We start from the raw sequence: 22795 nt of genomic DNA, 5'->3' as shown, positions 1-22795 counted from the left end.
CCCTCAGAGGGGGGAAGGTCAGTTATAAAGTCCATAGCCAAATGTGTCCAAGGAGCACTGGGGACCTCCAAAGGACAAAGCAACCCCGCAGCAGGAGTATGTGAGGACTTAGATCTAGCACATATAGTACATTGGCGCACCCACTTAATGACTTCCTTCTGCCATCCAGGCCACCAAAAACTGCGACCCACCAGTCTCTTGGTCTCAGAGATTCCGGGATGACCTGCCAACCGAGATTCGTGACACTCAACAAACAAATCTCTCCTAAAGGTCCCAGGCACAAACAACCTCCCATGAGGAGTGTTAGATGGGGCATTCTCCTGAGCTTTAAGAATCTCATCTTCCAAAACGGAGTCTAAAGCAGCTATCACAACACCTTCTTGTAAAATGTTTTCCTCTTTCTCAGCACCGACTATGGGAGAAAAACTGCGAGACAAGGCATCCGCCTTAACATTCTTAGTACCAGGGATGTAAGTAACGGAGAAATTAAACCGCGAGAAAAACAGTGCCCACCTAGCCTGACGGGCATTCAGGCGCTTGGCAGCATCAAGATATATCAGATTTTTATGATCCGTAAGAACCTGAACGGGAAATTCCGCACCTTCCAAGAAGTGGCGCCAGTGTTCAAATGCGAGTTTAATAGCCAATAATTCCCGATTACCAATATCGTAATTCAATTCAGTCTCCGAAAAATTTTTTGAAAAAAAGGCACAGGGATGTAATCCATCCCCGTTATCCTGAGACAATACTGCGCCAACCCCCACAGAGGAAGCATCAACCTCAACCAAAAACGGCCTAGTAACATCAGGCTGCATAAGGATGGGAGCAGAGGTGAACCTCTCCTTGAGATACACAAAAGCTTCAATGGCCTCAGAAGACCACTGAACCGCATCAGCACCTTTCCTGGTGAGATCAGTCAGAGGTTTAACAATACTAGAAAAATTTTTTATGAACTTTCTATAGTAATTGGCGAAACCCAAAAACCTCTGTATCGATTTCAAACCAATAGGCCTAGGCCATTCCTGCACAGCCTGAACCTTAACCGGATCCATCTCAAAACCTTTGCTGGAGATAATGTAGCCCAAAAAACTAATTCTCTGTACAGCGAACTCACATTTCTCCAGCTTAGCAAAAAGCGAATTGTCCATTAATAACTGTAATACCTCACGCACGCTCCGCCAATGAGACTCCAGATCCGGCGAATAAATCAAAATGTCATCCAAATACACAACCACATTTTTACCGATCAAAGGTCTAAGGATGTCATTAATCAGATTCTGAAAAAATGCAGGAGCATTAGTAAGACCAAAAGGCATAACCAGATTCTCAAAATGACCCACAGGAGTGTTAAAAGCAGTCTTCCATTCATCACCCTCCTTCATGCGCAACAGATTGTATGTCCCCTTAAGGTCAATTTTAGAGAACCACTTGGCCCCCAATAACTGGTTAAACAGATCAGGAATCAATGGCAGTGGGTAAGGATTGCGTACTGTAATTTTGTTAATCTCACGAAAATCCAGACAAGGACGTAAACCGCCGTCCTTTTTTTTTACAAAAAAAAATCCAACCGCCACAGGAGACTTAGAGGGCCTAATGTGACCGGCGGCCAAGCTTGTCTGTATGTATTCCTCCAAAGCCTTCCTCTCAGGAATAGTAAGGTTAAATAAACGACTCTTAGGAAGAGTCGCTCCAGGGACAAATTCAATAGAACAATCATAGTCTCTATGGGGAGGCAAAACCTGCGATTCCTTCTCAGAAAAAACTCTCCAAAAATCCTGAATAGGAACAGGCAATTCTCCCCTATCCAAAGCTGCAATACGCCCGTTACAACACTTGTCATAACATTTATGGCTCCAGGATTTAATTTCACTGGTAGACCAATCCAGTACAGGATTGTGAAATTTTAACCAGGGCAAACCCAATATTACTGGAGAAGGCAAGTTATTCAACACTACCAAATCCAATTTCTCATGGTGAACACCATTAATAGTGAGAGGAAATTCACTGACCTTGAGAGTAATATTCTTCAAAGGGGAGCCATCCACAGAAACCACAGCAATGGGGGATGATAAAGGTTCAGGTTTTAAATTGAGTTTTTCCACGAATCCCCCATCAATTACATTCAGTGTAGACCCGCAATCAACAAACACCCGAAATTCCATCAATTTTTTCTGAGCAATCGTGGAAGCAGCTAAAAATATACCCTTGGAATTTAAACAGGCAATACGGGCGTGACTGACCATTTTTTTTTCTTTCTTCATACGAAGCTCACAGCCTTTAATCAAATGACCAGATTTTCCGCAGTAGAAACACAAGCCTTGCGAAAAACGACGGTCTTTTTCTTGAGAGCGAGGTGCCACCGATCCAATCTCCATCGGTTCACCACTGTTAATACACACATTATCATAACCAGAAACTGACATAGCAGAGGATTTGCTCTCATTAACCCTAGCACGCAGTCTTCTATCCACCCGTATAGCTAATTGCATAGCCTGTTGCAAATCTTCAGGTGTAGGATAAGCAATTAGCAGGTCTTTAACCCTTTCACGGAGCCCAGCAAGAAATAGACTTTTCAGAGCAGAATCGTTCCACCCTGTTTGAGTGGACCAACGACGAAAATGTGTACAATATTTTTCCACATTACCCGATCCTTGTTTTAGACGTCTCAACTCAGTCTCAGCTGATGCGACACGGTCAGGATCATCATATAATAGTCCCAAAGCAGAAAAAAAACTATCCACTGATCTGAAGCATGAATCACTAGGTTGCAAAGAAAAGGCCCACTCCTGAGGCTCTTTGCGCAAAAGTGACATTATGAACCCAACGCGCTGGGATTCATCCCCAGAGGACTTAGGTCTCAAACGAAAATACAATAAGCAAGCATTTTTAAATGAAAAAAATTCTCGGTGTTCACCAAAAAATAAATCCGGCAAACATACCTTAGGCTCCAAGAAATGTGCTCCAGGACAGTTACTCACGTGCTGACGGAGCTCGGCCACCTCCAGAGAGAGTCCCTGCAGGCGATGAGCCAAATCCTGAACCGACACCATGATGGAACAGAAAAATCTTTCCTTAGAGAATTTGCTGGCTGGACTTACTGTTATGTTCTGCTATCAAAGCTAAGGAAAGAGAGGAGATCTGTCCCTACTATAGGACTCAGCTGAATCCCTACGATGTAACAGGGAACCTGATCCTGCGATCAGACCTGCTAAAGTCCTAATCTAGTCTGTACGGAGACCTATAGATGTGGGGAGGGAATCCCTACAAGTACTAAGGACTGGGAGGAATATGGGACACCTCCTAACAGAAATAGTAGCAGACAGACGAACAAACAAAATAGATAGAACATAGAGGTCCGTAGACCAAGCAAACTAACAGAGTTAGATACAGAGCACAGGCTAGCTAGAAAGTAGATATACAATGAAGTCCAGCAAAGCCAGAAGGGCGGAGCAGGACTAAATAGGCCAACAAGGTCATGTGACCAGCAAAGGAAAAAAAACCTAACAGCAAGGTTCTAACAAGAGCTAGATAGATAGCATTGCATTACATTACATTACATGGCAATGCAATGCACAGTTGCTGAAGTTGAACCAAAATGAGCTTGTCATCTGGCTTCTGCAACTTTTAACATGAAAAATCCAATGAGGAGAAGAAAAGCAAAGCCAAAGAGTCCATCCCAAAATCCGACAAACAAGCAAAATGAACAAAAAGCATTGAATTCAATTCTTTCTGATTTTAGAAACTGCATTAAAGAAGGGGTTCACTGGTCCTGGAGATACTGCAATACCAGGTCAATGCGTGGAGTGGACAGAGCAAGCTCTTTTTCCATCTCCCTGTTCTAAAAATCCATTTAATATATGGTCCCCAGATAGGGGACGTATCAGATATTAAACTGATAAGAACAGATACTACACTTGATCTTAGCCAAAAGGCCGAGAAGCGATAACCAGAATTGGTTTCCGACTACGGTGCCACCCAAGGATTCTGAAAAGTCCATTTGTGGAGATGGCCACCTGGACTCCCGTTAAGAAGACATGCTGTCAACCTCTAGATCCCTCACATGCCTGCACTTTTCGGCTTGCTGCTGCTGCAATCCACGCGTTTTAGATCTGCATAACTCCACCTCTTTTAGCACAGTACCCTCAACCCCCGGCTGTTCCCACCCGCCTCAACACCGTTGGAAGGGAGGAGAACCAATTAAGGCGGGGGGGGGGGGTGGAACGAGCAGCTGTCTACCCTTAGCAGGAGGGTTGCTGATTAATTACCTCTCCTGCTGCTGCTGCTGCTGGCTGTCCAGCAGCAGACTGAAGGTGGCTGCTGCTGTGCGCAGGTATATATAGGCTCAGAGCCTATTATGACACGCGCAGCCAGCGTTCCATTGCCACATTCCGTCTACTGCAGGCGGGATACCTGGACGGCTGAATGTCACTGAGAAGCTCACAGAGACCGCCATAAGCAACAGTTTAAAAGAATGCCACAGACTAATCAACCAAACTTTTTGGGTTGGTTTCTCTTTTATAGTCTGCAGGCATTAAATGAAAGAAGTCAGTGTTCCAGCAGAGGGAGACAACGTTTCAGAAAAGGCATTGTAGCAAACCAAAAAAGAAATTTTAAGCGCAGCAGAGTAACCAGCTCACATACCTGTTAGCTCAGGTGAGTTTAAAAGGCTGCTGTTGATAACAAGGGCATTTGCTAAATAGATGGTGTGTGTGCAACAATATACTGAAAGGTCAATTATATTGTGCAGCTTATCTCACCACCTGTAGTTATTTAGGTGAAAGCTCCAAAATGCTTGCCTAATATGTCTGTTTATCCAAAAGGAAGTATAGAGGGAGAGCTAGATAGATAGCATTGCATTACATTACATTACATGGCAATGCAATGCACAGTTGCTGAAGTTGAACCAAAATGAGCTTGTCATCTGGCTTCTGCAACTTTTAACATGAAAAATCCAATGAGGAGAAGAAAAGCAAAGCCAAAGAGTCCATCCCAAAATCCGACAAACAAGCAAAATGAACAAAAAGCATTGAATTCAATTCTTTCTGATTTTAGAAACTGCATTAAAGAAGGGGTGCACCGGTCCTGGAGATACTGCAATACCAGGTCAATGCGTGGAGTGGACAGAGCAAGCTCTTTTTCCATCTCCCTGTTCTAAAAATCCATTTAATATATGGTCCCCAGATAGGGGACGTATCAGATATTAAACTGATAAGAACAGATACTACACTTGATCTTAGCCAAAAGGCCGAGAAGCGATAACCAGAATTGGTTTCCGACTACGGTGCCACCCAAGGATTCTGAAAAGTCCATTTGTGGAGATGGCCACCTGGACTCCCGTTAAGAAGACATGCTGTCAACCTCTAGATCCCTCACATGCCTGCACTTTTCGGCTTGCTGCTGCTGCAATCCACGCGTTTTAGATCTGCATAACTCCACCTCTTTTAGCACAGTACCCTCAACCCCCGGCTGTTCCCACCCGCCTCAACACCGTTGGAAGGGAGGAGAACCAATTAAGGCGGGGGGGGGTGGAAGGAGCAGCTGTCTACCCTTAGCAGGAGGGTTGCTGATTAATTACCTCTCCTGCTGCTGCTGCTGCTGGCTGTCCAGCAGCAGACTGAAGGTGGCTGCTGCTGTGCGCAGGTATATAAAGGCTCAGAGCCTATTATGACACGCGCAGCCAGCGTTCCATTGCCACATTCCGTCTACTGCAGGCGGGATACCTGGATGGCTGAATGTCACTGAGAAGCTCACAGAGACCGCCATAAGCAACAGTTTAAAAGAATGCCACAGACTAATCAACCAAACTTTTTGGGTTGGTTTCTCTTTTATAGTCTGCAGGCATTAAATGAAAGAAGTCAGTGTTCCAGCAGAGGGAGACAACGTTTCAGAAAAGGCATTGTAGCAAACCAAAAAAGAAATTTTAAGCGCAGCAGAGTAACCAGCTCACATACCTGTTAGCTCAGGTGAGTTTAAAAGGCTGCTGTTGATAACAAGGGCATTTGCTAAATAGATGGTGTGTGTGCAACAATATACTGAAAGGTCAATTATATTGTGCAGCTTATCTCACCACCTGTAGTTATTTAGGTGAAAGCTCCAAAATGCTTGCCTAATATGTCTGTTTATCCAAAAGGAAGTATAGAGGGAGAGCTAGATAGATAGCATTGCATTACATTACATTACATGGCAATGCAATGCACAGTTGCTGAAGTTGAACCAAAATGAGCTTGTCATCTGGCTTCTGCAACTTTTAACATGAAAAATCCAATGAGGAGAAGAAAAGCAAAGCCAAAGAGTCCATCCCAAAATCCGACAAACAAGCAAAATGAACAAAAAGCATTGAATTCAATTCTTTCTGATTTTAGAAACTGCATTAAAGAAGGGGTGCACCGGTCCTGGAGATACTGCAATACCAGGTCAATGCGTGGAGTGGACAGAGCAAGCTCTTTTTCCATCTCCCTGTTCTAAAAATCCATTTAATATATGGTCCCCAGATAGGGGACGTATCAGATATTAAACTGATAAGAACAGATACTACACTTGATCTTAGCCAAAAGGCCGAGAAGCGATAACCAGAATTGGTTTCCGACTACGGTGCCACCCAAGGATTCTGAAAAGTCCATTTGTGGAGATGGCCACCTGGACTCCCGTTAAGAAGACATGCTGTCAACCTCTAGATCCCTCACATGCCTGCACTTTTCGGCTTGCTGCTGCTGCAATCCACGCGTTTTAGATCTGCATAAATCCACCTCTTTTAGCACAGTACCCTCAACCCCCGGCTGTTCCCACCCGCCTCAACACCGTTGGAAGGGAGGAGAACCAATTAAGGCGGGGGGGGGTGGAAGGAGCAGCTGTCTACCCTTAGCAGGAGGGTTGCTGATTAATTACCTCTCCTGCTGCTGCTGCTGGCTGTCCAGCAGCAGACTGAAGGTGGCTGCTGCTGTGCGCAGGTATATAAAGGCTCAGAGCCTATTATGACACGCGCAGCCAGCGTTCCATTGCCACATTCCGTCTACTGCAGGCGGGATACCTGGATGGCTGAATGTCACTGAGAAGCTCACAGAGACCGCCATAAGCAACAGTTTAAAAGAATGCCACAGACTAATCAACCAAACTTTTTGGGTTGGTTTCTCTTTTATAGTCTGCAGGCATTAAATGAAAGAAGTCAGTGTTCCAGCAGAGGGAGACAACGTTTCAGAAAAGGCATTGTAGCAAACCAAAAAAGAAATTTTAAGCGCAGCAGAGTAACCAGCTCACATACCTGTTAGCTCAGGTGAGTTTAAAAGGCTGCTGTTGATAACAAGGGCATTTGCTAAATAGATGGTGTGTGTGCAACAATATACTGAAAGGTCAATTATATTGTGCAGCTTATCTCACCACCTGTAGTTATTTAGGTGAAAGCTCCAAAATGCTTGCCTAATATGTCTGTTTATCCAAAAGGAAGTATAGAGGGAGAGCTAGATAGATAGCATTGCATTACATTACATTACATGGCAATGCAATGCACAGTTGCTGAAGTTGAACCAAAATGAGCTTGTCATCTGGCTTCTGCAACTTTTAACATGAAAAATCCAATGAGGAGAAGAAAAGCAAAGCCAAAGAGTCCATCCCAAAATCCGACAAACAAGCAAAATGAACAAAAAGCATTGAATTCAATTCTTTCTGATTTTAGAAACTGCATTAAAGAAGGGGTGCACCGGTCCTGGAGATACTGCAATACCAGGTCAATGCGTGGAGTGGACAGAGCAAGCTCTTTTTCCATCTCCCTGTTCTAAAAATCCATTTAATATATGGTCCCCAGATAGGGGACGTATCAGATATTAAACTGATAAGAACAGATACTACACTTGATCTTAGCCAAAAGGCCGAGAAGCGATAACCAGAATTGGTTTCCGACTACGGTGCCACCCAAGGATTCTGAAAAGTCCATTTGTGGAGATGGCCACCTGGACTCCCGTTAAAAAGACATGCTGTCAACCTCTAGATCCCTCACATGCCTGCACTTTTCGGCTTGCTGCTGCTGCAATCCACGCGTTTTAGATCTGCATAACTCCACCTCTTTTAGCACAGTACCCTCAACCCCCGGCTGTTGCCACCCGCCTCAACACCGTTGGAAGGGAGGAGAACCAATTAAGGCGGGGGGGGGGGGGGGGTGGAACGAGCAGCTGTCTACCCTTAGCAGGAGGGTTGCTGATTAATTACCTCTCCTGCTGCTGCTGCTGCTGGCTGTCCAGCAGCAGACTGAAGGTGGCTGCTGCTGTGCGCAGGTATATATAGGCTCAGAGCCTATTATGACACGCGCAGCCAGCGTTCCATTGCCACATTCCGTCTACTGCAGGCGGGATACCTGGACGGCTGAATGTCACTGAGAAGCTCACAGAGACCGCCATAAGCAACAGTTTAAAAGAATGCCACAGACTAATCAACCAAACTTTTTGGGTTGGTTTCTCTTTTATAGTCTGCAGGCATTAAATGAAAGAAGTCAGTGTTCCAGCAGAGGGAGACAACGTTTCAGAAAAGGCATTGTAGCAAACCAAAAAAGAAATTTTAAGCGCAGCAGAGTAACCAGCTCACATACCTGTTAGCTCAGGTGAGTTTAAAAGGCTGCTGTTGATAACAAGGGCATTTGCTAAATAGATGGTGTGTGTGCAACAATATACTGAAAGGTCAATTATATTGTGCAGCTTATCTCACCACCTGTAGTTATTTAGGTGAAAGCTCCAAAATGCTTGCCTAATATGTCTGTTTATCCAAAAGGAAGTATAGAGGGAGAGCTAGATAGATAGCATTGCATTACATTACATTACATGGCAATGCAATGCACAGTTGCTGAAGTTGAACCAAAATGAGCTTGTCATCTGGCTTCTGCAACTTTTAACATGAAAAATCCAATGAGGAGAAGAAAAGCAAAGCCAAAGAGTCCATCCCAAAATCCGACAAACAAGCAAAATGAACAAAAAGCATTGAATTCAATTCTTTCTGATTTTAGAAACTGCATTAAAGAAGGGGTGCACCGGTCCTGGAGATACTGCAATACCAGGTCAATGCGTGGAGTGGACAGAGCAAGCTCTTTTTCCATCTCCCTGTTCTAAAAATCCATTTAATATATGGTCCCCAGATAGGGGACGTATCAGATATTAAACTGATAAGAACAGATACTACACTTGATCTTAGCCAAAAGGCCGAGAAGCGATAACCAGAATTGGTTTCCGACTACGGTGCCACCCAAGGATTCTGAAAAGTCCATTTGTGGAGATGGCCACCTGGACTCCCGTTAAGAAGACATGCTGTCAACCTCTAGATCCCTCACATGCCTGCACTTTTCGGCTTGCTGCTGCTGCAATCCACGCGTTTTAGATCTGCATAACTCCACCTCTTTTAGCACAGTACCCTCAACCCCCGGCTGTTCCCACCCGCCTCAACACCGTTGGAAGGGAGGAGAACCAATTAAGGCGGGGGGGGGGTGGAACGAGCAGCTGTCTACCCTTAGCAGGAGGGTTGCTGATTAATTACCTCTCCTGCTGCTGCTGCTGCTGGCTGTCCAGCAGCAGACTGAAGGTGGCTGCTGCTGTGCGCAGGTATATAAAGGCTCAGAGCCTATTATGACACGCGCAGCCAGCGTTCCATTGCCACATTCCGTCTACTGCAGGCGGGATACCTGGATGGCTGAATGTCACTGAGAAGCTCACAGAGACCGCCATAAGCAACAGTTTAAAAGAATGCCACAGACTAATCAACCAAACTTTTTGGGTTGGTTTCTCTTTTATAGTCTGCAGGCATTAAATGAAAGAAGTCAGTGTTCCAGCAGAGGGAGACAACGTTTCAGAAAAGGCATTGTAGCAAACCAAAAAAGAAATTTTAAGCGCAGCAGAGTAACCAGCTCACATACCTGTTAGCTCAGGTGAGTTTAAAAGGCTGCTGTTGATAACAAGGGCATTTGCTAAATAGATGGTGTGTGTGCAACAATATACTGAAAGGTCAATTATATTGTGCAGCTTATCTCACCACCTGTAGTTATTTAGGTGAAAGCTCCAAAATGCTTGCCTAATATGTCTGTTTATCCAAAAGGAAGTATAGAGGGAGAGCTAGATAGATAGCATTGCATTACATTACATTACATGGCAATGCAATGCACAGTTGCTGAAGTTGAACCAAAATGAGCTTGTCATCTGGCTTCTGCAACTTTTAACATGAAAAATCCAATGAGGAGAAGAAAAGCAAAGCCAAAGAGTCCATCCCAAAATCCGACAAACAAGCAAAATGAACAAAAAGCATTGAATTCAATTCTTTCTGATTTTAGAAACTGCATTAAAGAAGGGGTGCACCGGTCCTGGAGATACTGCAATACCAGGTCAATGCGTGGAGTGGACAGAGCAAGCTCTTTTTCCATCTCCCTGTTCTAAAAATCCATTTAATATATGGTCCCCAGATAGGGGACGTATCAGATATTAAACTGATAAGAACAGATACTACACTTGATCTTAGCCAAAAGGCCGAGAAGCGATAACCAGAATTGGTTTCCGACTACGGTGCCACCCAAGGATTCTGAAAAGTCCATTTGTGGAGATGGCCACCTGGACTCCCGTTAAGAAGACATGCTGTCAACCTCTAGATCCCTCACATGCCTGCACTTTTCGGCTTGCTGCTGCTGCAATCCACGCGTTTTAGATCTGCATAACTCCACCTCTTTTAGCACAGTACCCTCAACCCCCGGCTGTTCCCACCCGCCTCAACACCGTTGGAAGGGAGGAGAACCAATTAAGGCGGGGGGGGGTGGAAGGAGCAGCTGTCTACCCTTAGCAGGAGGGTTGCTGATTAATTACCTCTCCTGCTGCTGCTGCTGGCTGTCCAGCAGCAGACTGAAGGTGGCTGCTGCTGTGCGCAGGTATATAAAGGCTCAGAGCCTATTATGACACGCGCAGCCAGCGTTCCATTGCCACATTCCGTCTACTGCAGGCGGGATACCTGGATGGCTGAATGTCACTGAGAAGCTCACAGAGACCGCCATAAGCAACAGTTTAAAAGAATGCCACAGACTAATCAACCAAACTTTTTGGGTTGGTTTCTCTTTTATAGTCTGCAGGCATTAAATGAAAGAAGTCAGTGTTCCAGCAGAGGGAGACAACGTTTCAGAAAAGGCATTGTAGCAAACCAAAAAAGAAATTTTAAGCGCAGCAGAGTAACCAGCTCACATACCTGTTAGCTCAGGTGAGTTTAAAACACTGCTGTTGATAACAAGGGCATTTGCTAAATAGATGGTGTGTGTGCAACAATATACTGAAAGGTCAATTATATTGTGCAGCTTATCTCACCACCTGTAGTTATTTAGGTGAAAGCTCCAAAATGCTTGCCTAATATGTCTGTTTATCCAAAAGGAAGTATAGAGGGAGAGCTAGATAGATAGCATTGCATTACATTACATTACATGGCAATGCAATGCACAGTTGCTGAAGTTGAACCAAAATGAGCTTGTCATCTGGCTTCTGCAACTTTTAACATGAAAAATCCAATGAGGAGAAGAAAAGCAAAGCCAAAGAGTCCATCCCAAAATCCGACAAACAAGCAAAATGAACAAAAAGCATTGAATTCAATTCTTTCTGATTTTAGAAACTGCATTAAAGAAGGGGTGCACCGGTCCTGGAGATACTGCAATACCAGGTCAATGCGTGGAGTGGACAGAGCAAGCTCTTTTTCCATCTCCCTGTTCTAAAAATCCATTTAATATATGGTCCCCAGATAGGGGACGTATCAGATATTAAACTGATAAGAACAGATACTACACTTGATCTTAGCCAAAAGGCCGAGAAGCGATAACCAGAATTGGTTTCCGACTACGGTGCCACCCAAGGATTCTGAAAAGTCCATTTGTGGAGATGGCCACCTGGACTCCCGTTAAAAAGACATGCTGTCAACCTCTAGATCCCTCACATGCCTGCACTTTTCGGCTTGCTGCTGCTGCAATCCACGCGTTTTAGATCTGCATAACTCCACCTCTTTTAGCACAGTACCCTCAACCCCCGGCTGTTGCCACCCGCCTCAACACCGTTGGAAGGGAGGAGAACCAATTAAGGCGGGGGGGGGGGGGGGGTGGAACGAGCAGCTGTCTACCCTTAGCAGGAGGGTTGCTGATTAATTACCTCTCCTGCTGCTGCTGCTGCTGGCTGTCCAGCAGCAGACTGAAGGTGGCTGCTGCTGTGCGCAGGTATATATAGGCTCAGAGCCTATTATGACACGCGCAGCCAGCGTTCCATTGCCACATTCCGTCTACTGCAGGCGGGATACCTGGACGGCTGAATGTCACTGAGAAGCTCACAGAGACCGCCATAAGCAACAGTTTAAAAGAATGCCACAGACTAATCAACCAAACTTTTTGGGTTGGTTTCTCTTTTATAGTCTGCAGGCATTAAATGAAAGAAGTCAGTGTTCCAGCAGAGGGAGACAACGTTTCAGAAAAGGCATTGTAGCAAACCAAAAAAGAAATTTTAAGCGCAGCAGAGTAACCAGCTCACATACCTGTTAGCTCAGGTGAGTTTAAAAGGCTGCTGTTGATAACAAGGGCATTTGCTAAATAGATGGTGTGTGTGCAACAATATACTGAAAGGTCAATTATATTGTGCAGCTTATCTCACCACCTGTAGTTATTTAGGTGAAAGCTCCAAAATGCTTGCCTAATATGTCTGTTTATCCAAAAGGAAGTATAGAGGGAGAGCTAGATAGATAGCATTGCATTACATTACATTACATGGCAATGCAATGCACAGTTGCTGAAGTTGAACCAAAATGAGCTTGTCATCTGGCTTCTGCAACTTTTAACATGAAAAATCCAATGAGGAGAAGAAAAGCAAAGCCAAAGAGTCCATCCCAAAATCCGACAAACAAGCAAAATGAACAAAAAGCATTGAATTCAATTCTTTCTGATTTTAGAAACTGCATTAAAGAAGGGGTGCACCGGTCCTGGAGATACTGCAATACCAGGTCAATGCGTGGAGTGGACAGAGCAAGCTCTTTTTCCATCTCCCTGTTCTAAAAATCCATTTAATATATGGTCCCCAGATAGGGGACGTATCAGATATTAAACTGATAAGAACAGATACTACACTTGATCTTAGCCAAAAGGCCGAGAAGCGATAACCAGAATTGGTTTCCGACTACGGTGCCACCCAAGGATTCTGAAAAGTCCATTTGTGGAGATGGCCACCTGGACTCCCGTTAAGAAGACATGCTGTCAACCTCTAGATCCCTCACATGCCTGCACTTTTCGGCTTGCTGCTGCTGCAATCCACGCGTTTTAGATCTGCATAACTCCACCTCTTTTAGCACAGTACCCTCAACCCCCGGCTGTTCCCACCCGCCTCAACACCGTTGGAAGGGAGGAGAACCAATTAAGGCGGGGGGGGGGTGGAACGAGCAGCTGTCTACCCTTAGCAGGAGGGTTGCTGATTAATTACCTCTCCTGCTGCTGCTGCTGCTGGCTGTCCAGCAGCAGACTGAAGGTGGCTGCTGCTGTGCGCAGGTATATAAAGGCTCAGAGCCTATTATGACACGCGCAGCCAGCGTTCCATTGCCACATTCCGTCTACTGCAGGCGGGATACCTGGATGGCTGAATGTCACTGAGAAGCTCACAGAGACCGCCATAAGCAACAGTTTAAAAGAATGCCACAGACTAATCAACCAAACTTTTTGGGTTGGTTTCTCTTTTATAGTCTGCAGGCATTAAATGAAAGAAGTCAGTGTTCCAGCAGAGGGAGACAACGTTTCAGAAAAGGCATTGTAGCAAACCAAAAAAGAAATTTTAAGCGCAGCAGAGTAACCAGCTCACATACCTGTTAGCTCAGGTGAGTTTAAAAGGCTGCTGTTGATAACAAGGGCATTTGCTAAATAGATGGTGTGTGTGCAACAATATACTGAAAGGTCAATTATATTGTGCAGCTTATCTCACCACCTGTAGTTATTTAGGTGAAAGCTCCAAAATGCTTGCCTAATATGTCTGTTTATCCAAAAGGAAGTATAGAGGGAGAGCTAGATAGATAGCATTGCATTACATTACATTACATGGCAATGCAATGCACAGTTGCTGAAGTTGAACCAAAATGAGCTTGTCATCTGGCTTCTGCAACTTTTAACATGAAAAATCCAATGAGGAGAAGAAAAGCAAAGCCAAAGAGTCCATCCCAAAATCCGACAAACAAGCAAAATGAACAAAAAGCATTGAATTCAATTCTTTCTGATTTTAGAAACTGCATTAAAGAAGGGGTGCACCGGTCCTGGAGATACTGCAATACCAGGTCAATGCGTGGAGTGGACAGAGCAAGCTCTTTTTCCATCTCCCTGTTCTAAAAATCCATTTAATATATGGTCCCCAGATAGGGGACGTATCAGATATTAAACTGATAAGAACAGATACTACACTTGATCTTAGCCAAAAGGCCGAGAAGCGATAACCAGAATTGGTTTCCGACTACGGTGCCACCCAAGGATTCTGAAAAGTCCATTTGTGGAGATGGCCACCTGGACTCCCGTTAAGAAGACATGCTGTCAACCTCTAGATCCCTCACATGCCTGCACTTTTCGGCTTGCTGCTGCTGCAATCCACGCGTTTTAGATCTGCATAACTCCACCTCTTTTAGCACAGTACCCTCAACCCCCGGCTGTTCCCACCCGCCTCAACACCGTTGGAAGGGAGGAGAACCAATTAAGGCGGGGGGGGGGGGTGGAACGAGCAGCTGTCTACCCTTAGCAGGAGGGTTGCTGATTAATTACCTCTCCTGCTGCTGCTGCTGCTGGCTGTCCAGCAGCAGACTGAAGGTGGCTGCTGCTGTGCGCAGGTATATATAGGCTCAGAGCCTATTATGACACGCGCAGCCAGCGTTCCATTGCCACATTCCGTCTACTGCAGGCGGGATACCTGGACGGCTGAATGTCACTGAGAAGCTCACAGAGACCGCCATAAGCAACAGTTTAAAAGAATGCCACAGACTAATCAACCAAACTTTTTGGGTTGGTTTCTCTTTTATAGTCTGCAGGCATTAAATGAAAGAAGTCAGTGTTCCAGCAGAGGGAGACAACGTTTCAGAAAAGGCATTGTAGCAAACCAAAAAAGAAATTTTAAGCGCAGCAGAGTAACCAGCTCACATACCTGTTAGCTCAGGTGAGTTTAAAAGGCTGCTGTTGATAACAAGGGCATTTGCTAAATAGATGGTGTGTGTGCAACAATATACTGAAAGGTCAATTATATTGTGCAGCTTATCTCACCACCTGTAGTTATTTAGGTGAAAGCTCCAAAATGCTTGCCTAATATGTCTGTTTATCCAAAAGGAAGTATAGAGGGAGAGCTAGATAGATAGCATTGCATTACATTACATTACATAGCAATGCAATGCACAGTTGCTGAAGTTGAACCAAAATGAGCTTGTCATCTGGCTTCTGCAACTTTTAACATGAAAAATCCAATGAGGAGAAGAAAAGCAAAGCCAAAGAGTCCATCCCAAAATCCGACAAACAAGCAAAATGAACAAAAAGCATTGAATTCAATTCTTTCTGATTTTAGAAACTGCATTAAAGAAGGGGTGCACCGGTCCTGGAGATACTGCAATACCAGGTCAATGCGTGGAGTGGACAGAGCAAGCTCTTTTTCCATCTCCCTGTTCTAAAAATCCATTTAATATATGGTCCCCAGATAGGGGACGTATCAGATATTAAACTGATAAGAACAGATACTACACTTGATCTTAGCCAAAAGGCCGAGAAGCGATAACCAGAATTGGTTTCCGACTACGGTGCCACCCAAGGATTCTGAAAAGTCCATTTGTGGAGATGGCCACCTGGACTCCCGTTAAGAAGACATGCTGTCAACCTCTAGATCCCTCACATGCCTGCACTTTTCGGCTTGCTGCTGCTGCAATCCACGCGTTTTAGATCTGCATAACTCCACCTCTTTTAGCACAGTACCCTCAACCCCCGGCTGTTCCCACCCGCCTCAACACCGTTGGAAGGGAGGAGAACCAATTAAGGCGGGGGGGGGTGGAAGGAGCAGCTGTCTACCCTTAGCAGGAGGGTTGCTGATTAATTACCTCTCCTGCTGCTGCTGCTGCTGGCTGTCCAGCAGCAGACTGAAGGTGGCTGCTGCTGTGCGCAGGTATATAAAGGCTCAGAGCCTATTATGACACGCGCAGCCAGCGTTCCATTGCCACATTCCGTCTACTGCAGGCGGGATACCTGGATGGCTGAATGTCACTGAGAAGCTCACAGAGACCGCCATAAGCAACAGTTTAAAAGAATGCCACAGACTAATCAACCAAACTTTTTGGGTTGGTTTCTCTTTTATAGTCTGCAGGCATTAAATGAAAGAAGTCAGTGTTCCAGCAGAGGGAGACAACGTTTCAGAAAAGGCATTGTAGCAAACCAAAAAAGAAATTTTAAGCGCAGCAGAGTAACCAGCTCACATACCTGTTAGCTCAGGTGAGTTTAAAAGGCTGCTGTTGATAACAAGGGCATTTGCTAAATAGATGGTGTGTGTGCAACAATATACTGAAAGGTCAATTATATTGTGCAGCTTATCTCACCACCTGTAGTTATTTAGGTGAAAGCTCCAAAATGCTTGCCTAATATGTCTGTTTATCCAAAAGGAAGTATAGAGGGAGAGCTAGATAGATAGCATTGCATTACATTACATTACATGGCAATGCAATGCACAGTTGCTGAAGTTGAACCAAAATGAGCTTGTCATCTGGCTTCTGCAACTTTTAACATGAAAAATCCAATGAGGAGAAGAAAAGCAAAGCCAAAGAGTCCATCCCAAAATCCGACAAACAAGCAAAATGAACAAAAAGCATTGAATTCAATTCTTTCTGATTTTAGAAACTGCATTAAAGAAGGGGTGCACCGGTCCTGGAGATACTGCAATACCAGGTCAATGCGTGGAGTGGACAGAGCAAGCTCTTTTTCCATCTCCCTGTTCCAAAAATCCATTTAATATATGGTCCCCAGATAGGGGACGTATCAGATATTAAACTGATAAGAACAGATACTACACTTGATCTTAGCCAAAAGGCCGAGAAGCGATAACCAGAATTGGTTTCCGACTACGGTGCCACCCAAGGATTCTGAAAAGTCCATTTGTGGAGATGGCCACCTGGACTCCCGTTAAGAAGACATGCTGTCAACCTCTAGATCCCTCACATGCCTGCACTTTTCGGCTTGCTGCTGCTGCAATCCACGCGTTTTAGATCTGCATAAGTCCACCTCTTTTAGCACAGTACCCTCAACCCCCGGCTGTTCCCACCCGCCTCAACACCGTTGGAAGGGAGGAGAACCAATTAAGGCGGGGGGGGGGGTGGAACGAGCAGCTGTCTACCCTTAGCAGGAGGGTTGCTGATTAATTACCTCTCCTGCTGCTGCTGCTGCTGGCTGTCCAGCAGCAGACTGAAGGTGGCTGCTGCTGTGCGCAGGTATATATAGGCTCAGAGCCTATTATGACACGCGCAGCCAGCGTTCCATTGCCACATTCCGTCTACTGCAGGCGGGATACCTGGACGGCTGAATGTCACTGAGAAGCTCACAGAGACCGCCATAAGCAACAGTTTAAAAGAATGCCACAGACTAATCAACCAAACTTTTTGGGTTGGTTTCTCTTTTATAGTCTGCAGGCATTAAATGAAAGAAGTCAGTGTTCCAGCAGAGGGAGACAACGTTTCAGAAAAGGCATTGTAGCAAACCAAAAAAGAAATTTTAAGCGCAGCAGAGTAACCAGCTCACATACCTGTTAGCTCAGGTGAGTTTAAAAGGCTGCTGTTGATAACAAGGGCATTTGCTAAATAGATGGTGTGTGTGCAACAATATACTGAAAGGTCAATTATATTGTGCAGCTTATCTCACCACCTGTAGTTATTTAGGTGAAAGCTCCAAAATGCTTGCCTAATATGTCTGTTTATCCAAAAGGAAGTATAGAGGGAGAGCTAGATAGATAGCATTGCATTACATTACATTACATGGCAATGCAATGCACAGTTGCTGAAGTTGAACCAAAATGAGCTTGTCATCTGGCTTCTGCAACTTTTAACATGAAAAATCCAATGAGGAGAAGAAAAGCAAAGCCAAAGAGTCCATCCCAAAATCCGACAAACAAGCAAAATGAACAAAAAGCATTGAATTCAATTCTTTCTGATTTTAGAAACTGCATTAAAGAAGGGGTGCACCGGTCCTGGAGATACTGCAATACCAGGTCAATGCGTGGAGTGGACAGAGCAAGCTCTTTTTCCATCTCCCTGTTCTAAAAATCCATTTAATATATGGTCCCCAGATAGGGGACGTATCAGATATTAAACTGATAAGAACAGATACTACACTTGATCTTAGCCAAAAGGCCGAGAAGCGATAACCAGAATTGGTTTCCGACTACGGTGCCACCCAAGGATTCTGAAAAGTCCATTTGTGGAGATGGCCACCTGGACTCCCGTTAAGAAGACATGCTGTCAACCTCTAGATCCCTCACATGCCTGCACTTTTCGGCTTGCTGCTGCTGCAATCCACGCGTTTTAGATCTGCATAACTCCACCTCTTTTAGCACAGTACCCTCAACCCCCGGCTGTTCCCACCCGCCTCAACACCGTTGGAAGGGAGGAGAACAAATTAAGGCGGGGGGGGGGGGTGGAACGAGCAGCTGTCTACCCTTAGCAGGAGGGTTGCTGATTAATTACCTCTCCTGCTGCTGCTGCTGCTGGCTGTCCAGCAGCAGACTGAAGGTGGCTGCTGCTGTGCGCAGGTATATATAGGCTCAGAGCCTATTATGACACGCGCAGCCAGCGTTCCATTGCCACATTCCGTCTACTGCAGGCGGGATACCTGGACGGCTGAATGTCACTGAGAAGCTCACAGAGACCACCATAAGCAACAGTTTAAAAGAATGCCACAGACTAATCAACCAAACTTTTTGGGTTGGTTTCTCTTTTATAGTCTGCAGGCATTAAATGAAAGAAGTCAGTGTTCCAGCAGAGGGAGACAACGTTTCAGAAAAGGCATTGTAGCAAACCAAAAAAGAAATTTTAAGCGCAGCAGAGTAACCAGCTCACATACCTGTTAGCTCAGGTGAGTTTAAAAGGCTGCTGTTGATAACAAGGGCATTTGCTAAATAGATGGTGTGTGTGCAACAATATACTGAAAGGTCAATTATATTGTGCAGCTTATCTCACCACCTGTAGTTATTTAGGTGAAAGCTCCAAAATGCTTGCCTAATATGTCTGTTTATCCAAAAGGAAGTATAGAGGGAGAGCTAGATAGATAGCATTGCATTACATTACATTACATGGCAATGCAATGCACAGTTGCTGAAGTTGAACCAAAATGAGCTTGTCATCTGGCTTCTGCAACTTTTAACATGAAAAATCCAATGAGGAGAAGAAAAGCAAAGCCAAAGAGTCCATCCCAAAATCCGACAAACAAGCAAAATGAACAAAAAGCATTGAATTCAATTCTTTCTGATTTTAGAAACTGCATTAAAGAAGGGGTGCACCGGTCCTGGAGATACTGCAATACCAGGTCAATGCGTGGAGTGGACAGAGCAAGCTCTTTTTCCATCTCCCTGTTCTAAAAATCCATTTAATATATGGTCCCCAGATAGGGGACGTATCAGATATTAAACTGATAAGAACAGATACTACACTTGATCTTAGCCAAAAGGCCGAGAAGCGATAACCAGAATTGGTTTCCGACTACGGTGCCACCCAAGGATTCTGAAAAGTCCATTTGTGGAGATGGCCACCTGGACTCCCGTTAAGAAGACATGCTGTCAACCTCTAGATCCCTCACATGCCTGCACTTTTCGGCTTGCTGCTGCTGCAATCCACGCGTTTTAGATCTGCATAACTCCACCTCTTTTAGCACAGTACCCTCAACCCCCGGCTGTTCCCACCCGCCTCAACACCGTTGGAAGGGAGGAGAACCAATTAAGGCAGGGGGGGGTGGAACGAGCAGCTGTCTACCCTTAGCAGGAGGGTTGCTGATTAATTACCTCTCCTGCTGCTGCTGCTGCTGGCTGTCCAGCAGCAGACTGAAGGTGGCTGCTGCTGTGCGCAGGTATATAAAGGCTCAGAGCCTATTATGACACGCGCAGCCAGCGTTCCATTGCCACATTCCGTCTACTGCAGGCGGGATACCTGGATGGCTGAATGTCACTGAGAAGCTCACAGAGACCGCCATAAGCAACAGTTTAAAAGAATGCCACAGACTAATCAACCAAACTTTTTGGGTTGGTTTCTCTTTTATAGTCTGCAGGCATTAAATGAAAGAAGTCAGTGTTCCAGCAGAGGGAGACAACGTTTCAGAAAAGGCATTGTAGCAAACCAAAAAAGAAATTTTAAGCGCAGCAGAGTAACCAGCTCACATACCTGTTAGCTCAGGTGAGTTTAAAAGGCTGCTGTTGATAACAAGGGCATTTGCTAAATAGATGGTGTGTGTGCAACAATATACTGAAAGGTCAATTATATTGTGCAGCTTATCTCACCACCTGTAGTTATTTAGGTGAAAGCTCCAAAATGCTTGCCTAATATGTCTGTTTATCCAAAAGGAAGTATAGAGGGAGAGCTAGATAGATAGCATTGCATTACATTACATTACATGGCAATGCAATGCACAGTTGCTGAAGTTGAACCAAAATGAGCTTGTCATCTGGCTTCTGCAACTTTTAACATGAAAAATCCAATGAGGAGAAGAAAAGCAAAGCCAAAGAGTCCATCCCAAAATCCGACAAACAAGCAAAATGAACAAAAAGCATTGAATTCAATTCTTTCTGATTTTAGAAACTGCATTAAAGAAGGGGTGCACCGGTCCTGGAGATACTGCAATACCAGGTCAATGCGTGGAGTGGACAGAGCAAGCTCTTTTTCCATCTCCCTGTTCTAAAAATCCATTTAATATATGGTCCCCAGATAGGGGACGTATCAGACATTAAACTGATAAGAACAGATACTACACTTGATCTTAGCCAAAAGGCCGAGAAGCGATAACCAGAATTGGTTTCCGACTACGGTGCCACCCAAGGATTCTGAAAAGTCCATTTGTGGAGATGGCCACCTGGACTCCCGTTAAGAAGACATGCTGTCAACCTCTAGATCCCTCACATGCCTGCACTTTTCGGCTTGCTGCTGCTGCAATCCACGCGTTTTAGATCTGCATAACTCCACCTCTTTTTGCACAGTACCCTCAACCCCCGGCTGTTCCCACCCGCCTCAACACCGTTGGAAGGGAGGAGAACCAATTAAGGCGGGGGGGGGTGGAACGAGCAGCTGTCTACCCTTAGCAGGAGGGTTGCTGATTAATTACCTCTCCTGCTGCTGCTGCTGCTGGCTGTCCAGCAGCAGACTGAAGGTGGCTGCTGCTGTGCGCAGGTATATAAAGGCTCAGAGCCTATTATGACACGCGCAGACAGCGTTCCATTGCCACATTCCGTCTACTGCAGGCGGGATACCTGGATGGCTGAATGTCACTGAGAAGCTCACAGAGACCGCCATAAGCAACAGTTTAAAAGAATGCCACAGACTAATCAACCAAACTTTTTGGGTTGGTTTCTCTTTTATAGTCTGCAGGCATTAAATGAAAGAAGTCAGTGTTCCAGCAGAGGGAGACAACGTTTCAGAAAAGGCATTGTAGCAAACCAAAAAAGAAATTTTAAGCGCAGCAGAGTAACCAGCTCACATACCTGTTAGCTCAGGTGAGTTTAAAAGGCTGCTGTTGATAACAAGGGCATTTGCTAAATAGATGGTGTGTGTGCAACAATATACTGAAAGGTCAATTATATTGTGCAGCTTATCTCACCACCTGTAGTTATTTAGGTGAAAGCTCCAAAATGCTTGCCTAATATGTCTGTTTATCCAAAAGGAAGTATAGAGGGAGAGCTAGATAGATAGCATTGCATTACATTACATTACATGACAATGCAATGCACAGTTGCTGAAGTTGAACCAAAATGAGCTTGTCATCTGGCTTCTGCAACTTTTAACATGAAAAATCCAATGAGGAGAAGAAAAGCAAAGCCAAAGAGTCCATCCCAATATCCGACAAACAAGCAAAATGAACAAAAAGCATTGAATTCAATTCTTTCTGATTTTAGAAACTGCATTAAAGAAGGGGTGCACCGGTCCTGGAGATACTGCAATACCAGGTCAATGCGTGGAGTGGACAGAGCAAGCTCTTTTTCCATCTCCCTGTTCTAAAAATCCATTTAATATATGGTCCCCAGATAGGGGACGTATCAGATATTAAACTGATAAGAACAGATACTACACTTGATCTTAGCCAAAAAGCCGAGAAGCGATAACCAGAATTGGTTTCCGACTACGGTGCCACCCAAGGATTCTGAAAAGTCCATTTGTGGAGATGGCCACCTGGACTCCCGTTAAGAAGACATGCTGTCAACCTCTAGATCCCTCACATGCCTGCACTTTTCGGCTTGCTGCTGCTGCAATCCACGCGTTTTAGATCTGCATAACTCCACCTCTTTTAGCACAGTACCCTCAACCCCCGGCTGTTCCCACCCGCCTCAACACCGTTGGAAGGGAGGAGAACCAATTAAGGCGGGGGGGGGGTGGAACGAGCAGCTGTCTACCCTTAGCAGGAGGGTTGCTGATTAATTACCTCTCCTGCTGCTGCTGCTGCTGGCTGTCCAGCAGCAGACTGAAGGTGGCTGCTGCTGTGCGCAGGTATATAAAGGCTCAGAGCCTATTATGACACGCGCAGCCAGCGTTCCATTGCCACATTCCGTCTACTGCAGGCGGGATACCTGGATGGCTGAATGTCACTGAGAAG

The 22795-nt window shown here is 45.0% G+C and overlaps 15 non-coding genes across 15 annotated transcripts; all 15 read right to left on the bottom strand.

Annotated features, from left to right (window-relative positions):
* Nucleotides 1-3753: 3753 nt before the first annotated feature.
* Nucleotides 3754-3944, bottom strand: LOC141200424 (U2 spliceosomal RNA). Its single transcript, XR_012272145.1, has one exon. It is a non-coding gene; the product is annotated as a U2 spliceosomal RNA (small nuclear RNA).
* A 1122-nt stretch (nucleotides 3945-5066) lies between these two features.
* Nucleotides 5067-5257, bottom strand: LOC141198878 (U2 spliceosomal RNA). The gene has a single exon (XR_012270647.1). It is a non-coding gene; the product is annotated as a U2 spliceosomal RNA (small nuclear RNA).
* Nucleotides 5258-6376: 1119 nt separating this feature from the next.
* LOC141198877 (U2 spliceosomal RNA) lies at nucleotides 6377-6567 on the bottom strand. The gene has a single exon (XR_012270646.1). It is a non-coding gene; the product is annotated as a U2 spliceosomal RNA (small nuclear RNA).
* Nucleotides 6568-7683: 1116 nt separating this feature from the next.
* LOC141198876 (U2 spliceosomal RNA) lies at nucleotides 7684-7874 on the bottom strand. The gene has a single exon (XR_012270645.1). It is a non-coding gene; the product is annotated as a U2 spliceosomal RNA (small nuclear RNA).
* A 1126-nt stretch (nucleotides 7875-9000) lies between these two features.
* Nucleotides 9001-9191, bottom strand: LOC141198874 (U2 spliceosomal RNA). Its single transcript, XR_012270643.1, has one exon. It is a non-coding gene; the product is annotated as a U2 spliceosomal RNA (small nuclear RNA).
* Nucleotides 9192-10311: 1120 nt separating this feature from the next.
* Nucleotides 10312-10502, bottom strand: LOC141198873 (U2 spliceosomal RNA). Its single transcript, XR_012270642.1, has one exon. It is a non-coding gene; the product is annotated as a U2 spliceosomal RNA (small nuclear RNA).
* Nucleotides 10503-11618: 1116 nt separating this feature from the next.
* On the bottom strand, nucleotides 11619-11809 carry LOC141198872 (U2 spliceosomal RNA). The gene has a single exon (XR_012270641.1). It is a non-coding gene; the product is annotated as a U2 spliceosomal RNA (small nuclear RNA).
* A 1126-nt stretch (nucleotides 11810-12935) lies between these two features.
* LOC141198871 (U2 spliceosomal RNA) lies at nucleotides 12936-13126 on the bottom strand. Its single transcript, XR_012270640.1, has one exon. It is a non-coding gene; the product is annotated as a U2 spliceosomal RNA (small nuclear RNA).
* Nucleotides 13127-14246: 1120 nt separating this feature from the next.
* Nucleotides 14247-14437, bottom strand: LOC141198870 (U2 spliceosomal RNA). The gene has a single exon (XR_012270639.1). It is a non-coding gene; the product is annotated as a U2 spliceosomal RNA (small nuclear RNA).
* A 1122-nt stretch (nucleotides 14438-15559) lies between these two features.
* On the bottom strand, nucleotides 15560-15750 carry LOC141201369 (U2 spliceosomal RNA). Its single transcript, XR_012272930.1, has one exon. It is a non-coding gene; the product is annotated as a U2 spliceosomal RNA (small nuclear RNA).
* A 1119-nt stretch (nucleotides 15751-16869) lies between these two features.
* Nucleotides 16870-17060, bottom strand: LOC141200311 (U2 spliceosomal RNA). Its single transcript, XR_012272035.1, has one exon. It is a non-coding gene; the product is annotated as a U2 spliceosomal RNA (small nuclear RNA).
* Nucleotides 17061-18181: 1121 nt separating this feature from the next.
* LOC141201368 (U2 spliceosomal RNA) lies at nucleotides 18182-18372 on the bottom strand. The gene has a single exon (XR_012272929.1). It is a non-coding gene; the product is annotated as a U2 spliceosomal RNA (small nuclear RNA).
* Nucleotides 18373-19494: 1122 nt separating this feature from the next.
* LOC141201367 (U2 spliceosomal RNA) lies at nucleotides 19495-19685 on the bottom strand. Its single transcript, XR_012272928.1, has one exon. It is a non-coding gene; the product is annotated as a U2 spliceosomal RNA (small nuclear RNA).
* Nucleotides 19686-20804: 1119 nt separating this feature from the next.
* LOC141200467 (U2 spliceosomal RNA) lies at nucleotides 20805-20995 on the bottom strand. The gene has a single exon (XR_012272187.1). It is a non-coding gene; the product is annotated as a U2 spliceosomal RNA (small nuclear RNA).
* Nucleotides 20996-22114: 1119 nt separating this feature from the next.
* On the bottom strand, nucleotides 22115-22305 carry LOC141200462 (U2 spliceosomal RNA). The gene has a single exon (XR_012272182.1). It is a non-coding gene; the product is annotated as a U2 spliceosomal RNA (small nuclear RNA).
* Nucleotides 22306-22795: the final 490 nt, after the last annotated feature.

This window comes from Phyllobates terribilis, unplaced genomic scaffold, assembly GCF_046119375.1.
Source record: "Phyllobates terribilis strain yellow unplaced genomic scaffold, ASM4611937v1 Scaffold_108__1_contigs__length_5656254, whole genome shotgun sequence".
Taxonomy (NCBI): Eukaryota; Metazoa; Chordata; class Amphibia; order Anura; family Dendrobatidae; genus Phyllobates; species Phyllobates terribilis.
This window is presented reverse-complemented; position numbering and strand designations above follow the sequence as displayed.